Here is a 7,223-nt window from a genome sequence, read left to right on the forward strand (position 1 = left end):
GCTAATCGCATGAAGATCGTGTGGCATTGTCTCTCGGTGAATAATTGGCTAGTCTTTGTGTAGCAGTCTTCGCTCTTCGGCCATACAGATCTTCATGCGATTAGCCTTGAGAGCTTCTTCAGCCTTCAAGAATCCTCGTGTCAGTGTATGCGTACATACATGCCAAGGCTGCTTACATTTTCAATATTGCTTAATATTATTATTTATTTATTTTACAAATATATTTATATATATCATTTTATTTATTTATTATTATTATTATTAATATTTTTTTTACAGGGGGTCTTCCCTGCCCATATGATTGATAATACCTTATCAATATTTAAAGGACCTTATGGGAATTTCTATCAATATTCGGGTCGGGTATATGTCCTCCGCGCCCGAATAATTGATAGCAATATCAATATATGCAGTTTGGGCTTTATTCAGGTCGCTGCCCATGCCCTGCTATGTCCATATGATCATCATCATTTAACAGATTGAAATCATATTTTTCATCACATTCTTTCTTTATTACTTCAAATTTTTCATCCATTTCTTGCCTTAATTCTTTTAATATTTCCTCCTTTAATTCTTTCTTTATTATCTTTGAAAATTCTTCAAACCTTTTATCCATTTCTTGATCTATGTATTCACTGTCTAAAGGGTCAAGCCCCTTTAGAAGGCATTCTTGATATGTCTTATATTTCGGGGATTCTTCTTTCTTTATATTGTTTGAGCTTGATGCCTCCCCCTTTGTGGGAGTTGGTGAAGCAGGTATGCCTCTTTTCATTTGGATATAGTTTTTAGCCTTTGGGTCAATATAATAATCTGGTCCTAATACCTTCCTTGCCCAAAGTAAGGCCTCATCTATACTGTAATATCTTTTGAATGTTAAATCTTGTCCATTTCTTTTTGCATCTAATTTTTCAATCATAATATTCTCCCATTCCAAATATATGCCAGGTTTGTTTCCATAAATATAACATATAGAGTTTCTCCTTTTGGTATTTCAACCTTTGCTGGCTTTGGCACATTTTTGTTTAATTCATTAAAATATTCAGCCAAACTGTTGAGAATTGATAAAAAATATCCTTGTTCCTCTCTTTTGCGAGTATATTGGAACCAAAAGTTATCCAATATGCATCTTTGAGCTTCATCGAGCTTAATATGGGATTTTGGCTTAAAATTGAATGTATTTGGCTGAAACATTTTCAGCCTATTTTCTTCTCCAAAGAAGAGATATTCATCCTTGTTGGCGAATAATCCTTTCCTCATTCCTGCAAATTTGATGCACGAGAAAATATGTCAGGTAAGGTATTATCCTTCCCCTTAATATGCTCAAAAATAACTTTATAACCATTCCCAGCTATGGTGTCTTCAAATAAGACCCATCTTCTGGTTGAGCTTTTCTTACTATTAATTTTATTGTAATATCGGCATATGGCTTCACAATCTGTTCGTACTGTAAATTCTTTAAATCCTAGATATAACCTAAATGCATTTATTGCATTTACAACTGCAAGAATTTCTCTATCAATATTATTTACCGTCTTTAATTTGTAACTTCCTGAAGCATATCTGCATATTTTTTCGTCTGCCTTTGGAGAGTATTTATTGGGCTTTTGTTTTAGTATCGCACCCCATCCTACCTTAGATGCATCTATCTCAATTATAAAATAATTGTCTTCTAGAGGCAATTCTAGGGGTTTTAAATTCCTGACCTTTTCCTTGATGGCCTTTACTAATTTTATATCTTCAGAATTGAAGTATCTTTGACCATTTTTTCTTAATTTAGCATATAAAGGTCCTGCTAGCTTTGCTAAGTTATCTATATAGTTTCGCGCATAGTTTACAATTCCTAAGAACTGTTGTAAAACCTTTTTATCACTCATATTATCAGGAAACTCTAATATTTTCTTTGCAATATGTTCTTGTAGATATATTTTTCCTTCTCCTATTTCATGACCAAGGAAATTTATTTTCTCTTTGCAAATATCCATCTTCTTTTTAGATAGTATGAGCCCATTTTGTTCTACCTTTCGAAAGAACACTTCAAGATGGGCTATATGCTCTTTGTATGATTTTGAGAATACTAACAAATCATCTACGTATACTAATATAAATGCTTGATTCTCATTAAATATATTTTGCATCTTTCTTTGAAATAGTGCAGGTGCATTCTTTAGGCCTAATGGCATTACTAGCCATTCATAATGGCCTTGTGGACAAGTAAATGCTGTCCATGGAATAGATTCTTCAACCATTTTTACTTGCCAAAATCCTGCCTTTAAATCGAATTTGGAGAAATATTTACTTCCCTGTATTATGTTAATCCATTCCTGCTTATTAGGTATGTTGTATGCATCGTCAACTGTATTATCATTAAGCCTTTTAAAGTTAATTACCATTCTAGATTTACCTCTAACTTCTTCAGCATGATTTCTAACTATAAAAGCAGCAGATCGATGAGGGCTTCTGCTTTCTCTTATAGCTTTTAACTTTAATAACTCTTCAATATGCATTTTGAACTCTTCGATATCTTTAGGAGTTGCTTCTATTGGTCCTGACTTAATTATATAATCTGGATTTATGATATTTAGTTTGCAAACTATAGAGTTCTTATCCCAATGTTTCATTGGTATTTCTCCAATAATTTGTATACTTTCTAGTCTTTGCATAATCTTATCTATATCCTTTTTGGATTTTATATCCCTATACCAATTTGGAGAGAATGATTGCAACCCAATGCATTCAGTACATGTATTTTCTATATGATATTCTTCTATGGTCTCACTAAGTTCTTCGTCTTTACAGAATTCAAGGGGATCTAGACTTGTGCTATATTCATCATCTAAATTAGATATTTCTACATTTTGCAAGGACTTTCTTTGTTTTCGCACTTTAGATATGTATGGAACATTATCTTGATAAGGAATAAATGTTACCCCCTCTTCATGTATGATTGTGGTTTGTAAAGATTGTTGTAAAAATCTTAACCCTATTATCATGTCATCATTTATTACTGACAAATCTCTTATTGTAATTTCATCTATTATATATTTTGTGCCATTTATGTAAGCTTCAATATTATATGCTAGCTGGTTATGGATCTTCTTTATTCCTGACATATCGGTAGATACTTCAGCTTTATTATCATCTATAGTTTCAACTATTTCGGGACATCTCATAAAATATTTATCATGGATTATATTTTTAGTGCAACCAGTATCTAATAGTGCCAGTACTTTATATGAAATATTTGGCTTAAGAACAATCTTAACTGGGATCCTTATTCCTAACACTTCTTTGAATGGTAATCGAACAATATATTTGTTTCCAAAACTAGTAATTGCATCTTTCAATTGTATTAATTTGTCTCCGTTTTTATCCCTTACTGTTACCATTTGCTCTTTCATTTCTGTGTTTTCTGGAACATTATCATTTTCCTCTTTACTATTTTCTAACTCATCTTTAAGTTTTTCTAGCTCTGCTTCTAGCTTATTTATTCTATTTTCTAAATTTCTAACCCTACTGGATAATATTCGCTCTTCTGGTTCCAATTCTATCTCTTGTCTCCACTTTTGATTATTGGCTCTTAGACATGAGGCACATGCTTGTTTTAAACACAAGCTACATGTAAACCTATTATCTTGGCTTGGATAATATATACAGAAAGCACATTTTATGTTATAATCACCTTTTCCTCTAATCCAATCATGTTCACAATCTACTTGGTTCATCATTTCAATTTCTAAACCGGCTAAATCATCTATTAGGTCTATTTCATCTTCACTTGATTCATATTCTGGAGCCTCATTTTCTACTTCATCTGTTTCTATAATTGAATATATTGACTCATCGTCTTTTATTTCATCATCACATACTAATATATTTTCATTAACGCTATCTATAATTAACACCCTCTCTTGTTCTTCATATTTGCTAGAGTATCTTTTCTGGTCTTTATTAGGGCAAGTTCTACTTAGATGATCTGGTGAGTTACATATGAAACACCTGCATGTTTTATCATAGGTTTTCTTAGGATTATATCTTCTTACATTTCTTTTATGCAAGAATGGGGCTCTATTGTCTGGTCTTCTTAAGAAATATCTTTTCTTTGTTCTAAAATTTCTATTATCTCTCCTTTGTGGTTTATAATATTTGTTTTTCCTATGCCTTTCTTCTCCATATGTAAGTGGTATTTGGACTATGTTATTGCAAAAATTATAATCTGATTTCTTCATAGATCTTTGGGCTTGAATACTAGTACACACCTTTCTTAATTGTTTGAAAACAAATGTTATAGCTTGAGATATGTTTACCATGTTTCCCGCCGTTTCCTTTTTATATTCTTCAAATATTATTGACCCTAGGGGATCAGGCAACTTATTAAAATATCTTTCTACTACGCCTACATTAAAACCTTGTTTAGCAGTAGTAGCATTATACAAATAATGCTAGGAAAACTCTTTAATACCTTTCCAGCTAGTTAATGTTAATTTTTCTATTTCTCTTAACCTTTCATTTTGCAATGAGGTATGTCCTAATTCAGGATCTTCTGCTATGATCATATTTGAGATAACATTCACAAAGTTATTAGGGTTACTTCCTGCCCTTTTTAATTCTTCATATTGACTAGGGTATGATTCTACCCATTGTTCCAAAGAACTTTTACAGATTCTCCTAAAAATGTTTCAAGATATGTTAACATATCTTCTACCTTAGTGCCTATGCTATACTGATTTTGTATATATTTTTGTACTATTAAACCTTTCCATATGCTGATTATATTCGGCCAATCTATTGGGTCATGAGCTGCTAGGTTTAATATAGCACCATCATTTTTATAATTTTGGAATTGCACTGGTTTTTCAAAATCTCTTCTTTTAGTACCCATGTATCTATATTGTCCTGGGATATATGTAGGCTGGTAATCATCTTTTTCTGGAGGCCATTGTCCAGCTGTCCTGGTAGGTCTCCTCTTTCTCCTTCTCTTTTCACAGATGATTCACCATATCCCCTTCTTCTTTTACCACTACTTTCTACTTCCATGGCTTCCATTGCATTGTCTAAATTATGTAGTCCCACATCATCTAGTGAGTTATAGAAATCACTATTTTGTTCTGAATCATCATATCTTTCATCTTCTAACCACATTTCTTTTATTAATTCCTCCTCTTCCTCATAACTTTCTAATAATAACTTATTATTGATATCCCATTGCTCTTCTTCACTAACAATTTCTTCTTTTTGAATAATATTCTTATCTTTATTATTATTATTAACGACAGAATTTTTATTAATGATCGCATTTGCTTTTCTTTCTGCGGATGCTAAAATTTTATCTTCCATGCTTGAACTACTAGTGACAGACATTTTATCGCTTTTTAGTTTCTTTAACCTTGCAATTTCTCGAATGACAAATAGCTCTCTTTCTCTAATTTTCGGCCAATCCTTTGTCATAGAATGACTATATTCCCATTCAATATGCTTTAGCTTCTTTTCCCAATGAATTATTTCATCATCTAAATTAGCCTTTTCCATACATTCAAATATACCTTTATTCTTATCATCATGTTTCCGATTCTGACATAAATGATTCAGAGTCTTCTATTGGTGCAGCTTTATAGTTCATAAATCGAATACTGCTACTTCCTTCACAATTTTGATAGCTTATGTAGTTTTCAGGTTGCTTTAATTCTTTTTTCTCTATTAATTCTCCTATCTTCCATTCTTCTCCTGCTCTTTCTTCAGAGCCAATTTTAAGAGGATTCATAAATTTAATACCTTTTGATTGCATACTATCAATTACGTCATTCACATTCACTCTATATCTGGAGCTACTTCTATTAGTGAGCCTTCCTATAAATTCTATACTTACTAGCAAATTTGTTCCTTTAAAATCTTCATAACCTTTAGTTTGGAAACCAAAACTCATTTTTTCAATAAATTCTTTTACGAGCATCATTAGGTCTGGAGCTATATAGGTTATTAATCTATTTTCATTCATGTCTCCTTCCAAAAATCCTAATGCTGCTTTATCTACAGATTCCCATCTTCTGTCTAATAAAGTTATCAAAACCTTCGCACCTAATTTCTTCCTTGTCATACCTTTGACTCCTATGATATACATGCCTTGATGAATATATTTGTAACCACAATATTTTAATTCATTTTCAATATTTTTGCTTACAATTCTTAAATCTACTGGATGTGTTAACACGCTTAATTCTACTTCTCGAGATATTCTGTATAGACCACTCTTACTTTCAAACATACCCATGTGATATACTTGTTGTGGCTTTATTTTTCTTAGGGTATCTTTCTGATATCTTTCTAGATCTCTTTGTATATCTATAACTTCTTCAATACTATCAATATCATCAGCTTTGCATGATAATCTATGCTTCATGGCTAAAGGTCTTGAATCTTGCCTTACTAATTGGAGAGTTTTGTCTCGTCTAAGGAAGCCTTTAGATACGTCCATTTTTCTGAATTAATATTTCTAGTAGAGGCAACTATTCCAGATGATGATAACACAATTTCTTTGTTGCTTTGAACACTTTTTAGCTTATCTAATACTTGAATTAATAGTTGGATGATTGTGTTATTTTGTCTTATTATTACTTTGGAATCTTCTTTTGGAGAGTCGTGATCTGAAAACCCGACAGGAGGTGACAGGTATTTAGCTACTTCGTTTAATGCTTGAGTATATTCGGTCATATAATTATGAGATAATCCAGGTTTTAACCTCTTGCACCAACTTTTTTATTTCAAGTATATCTTGTCTTCAATCAGTGTGTGTGAGTGACTCTTTGCCTTTACTTAAGTAACGGCCTATTGATAACACTTCTTCTTTAATATAATCGTTATTCTTGGAAACTGTATTCTGTCTTGCTTTTGCTTCCTCTAGCTTATGTAAAGCTAGATCAATTTTATTATTCAAACCTGAATATTTATCAGCAAGCTTTTGGTTTTCTTTGAATAAACTTTCAAATTTTTGGTCTAAATTATCTTGTCTTTTTCCCCAAGATATGTAAAAGTTATATATCAAATCGACAACCGTATTTAACTGGCTATGAGATGAATGCCAGATATGCTCTTCAGAAGGATTTACTCTACACCTTATATTTAGATTTTCCTTAGTATTAATTACTTTACCTGCGCTAACTTCTAAGTTTAAATATTTTAACCTTTCAATGATTAAACGCTGGACCTGATACCAACAATATATGGGAAAT

Source organism: Triticum dicoccoides, chromosome 2B, assembly GCF_002162155.2.
Source record: "Triticum dicoccoides isolate Atlit2015 ecotype Zavitan chromosome 2B, WEW_v2.0, whole genome shotgun sequence".
In the NCBI taxonomy this organism is placed as follows: domain Eukaryota; kingdom Viridiplantae; phylum Streptophyta; class Magnoliopsida; order Poales; family Poaceae; genus Triticum; species Triticum dicoccoides.